Source organism: Pelophylax lessonae (assembly GCF_965119305.1).
Source record: "Pelophylax lessonae genome assembly, chromosome: 8".
Lineage (NCBI taxonomy): Eukaryota > Metazoa > Chordata > Amphibia > Anura > Ranidae > Pelophylax > Pelophylax lessonae.
The window spans coordinates 282438835-282440336 of NC_138775.1; positions in this window are offsets into that span (position 1 = coordinate 282438835).

Genomic DNA, 1502 nt, shown 5'->3' on the forward strand with positions numbered 1-1502 from the left:
ACCTGCATATTTAATATAATATAATATTATAGATTTTATTTTTGGATGCTTATGTGTAACATTTGGAAGTAAAGTATTTTTTCATGAAGCAATCTTCAGCTTCTCTGATATTTTGCACCAACCTAAGTGATGGGATCTGTGAGTCTGCCCCAAAAGGACCCCCATTTCTCAGTGCCCTCTTCTCTCCTCAGCATCTAGCAGTGATAATAAGTAATCGAGATGGGCCCCTCTGGACAGTTTGGACAGTGGTCGGCCGGCGCAGGATTGTGTCGCAGATTTGTGCTGCGTCCTGGTGAAGTTTGTCTAAACAGTCCCACGCTGACCCTTCCCGACACTTTTCAAACTTTCCAAGTGTATAATCAGTGCAGCACGGTGCAGGCCAAGATGACTTCATCCCTTGTATAAAACACCCCCAGCAGAGGGATTCTGAGGTCAGGGGGAGGAAAAGGCGAGGACAGCCCTGCAGACAATGTTTGGGGTTTAATACTTTGGCAGGAAATTAACGACCATCTGTACAAAGCTGACTCTCCAGAAAAGAGCCTGGCCGTTCTTTCATGTCTATCTGTGTATATATAGTATATAGTATAGTGTGTGTGTGTGTGTGTGTTTTATACTTGTTGTCATACCTCCTTATCTTTTTGATTTCACCATCTCTATGTAGCCACCCTCACACATTCTATCCTCCCTTCCCTCTCTGCCTCCAGCTTAATTTCCCATTCTTCATTCTCTCCCTCTCCCCCCTCTCTTCCTCCCCCCTTCTTTTTCTCTCTCCCCCCTCTTTTCCTTCTCTCCCTGTCCCCCTCTCTTCCTTCTCCCCCCTCTCTCCCCTCCCCCTCCCTTCTTTCTCTCCCCCCTTTAAACCTTCTCTCCCCCCTCTCTTCCTTCTCTCCCTCTCCCCCTCTCTTCCTTCTCTCCCCCCTCTATTCCCTCTCTCCCTCTCCTCCTTCTCTCCCCTCTCTCTTCCTTCTCTCCCTCTCCCCACTCTCTCTCCCCCCTTTATACCTTCCCCACCCCCCTCTTCCTTCTCCCCCCCCTCTCTTCCTTCTCTCCCTCTCCCCCTCCATTCTTTCTCTCCCCCTTTATACCTTCTCCCCCCCTCTCTTCCTTTCTCTCCCTCTCCCCATCTCTTCCATCTCTCCCCCCTCTCTTCCTGCTCCCCCTCTTCCTTTCCTCCCTCTCCCCCTCTCTTCCTTCTCCCCCCTCTTCCTTTCCTCCCTCTCCCCCCTCTTTTCATTCTCTGCCTCTCCCCCTCTCTCCCCCTCTCTTCCTTCTCTCTCTCTCCCCCTCTCTTCCTTCTCTCTCTCTCCCCCCTCTCTTCCCTCTCTCCCCCTCTCTTCCTTCTCTCCCTCTTCCACTCTCTTCCCTCTACCCCTTTCTTCATTCTCTCCCTCTCCCCCTCTCTTTCTTCTCCCCCTCTCCCCCTCTCTTCCTGCTCTCCCTCTCCCCCTTCTCTCCCTCTCCCCCTCTCTTTCTTCTCTCCCTCTCCCCTTTTCCTCATGTTC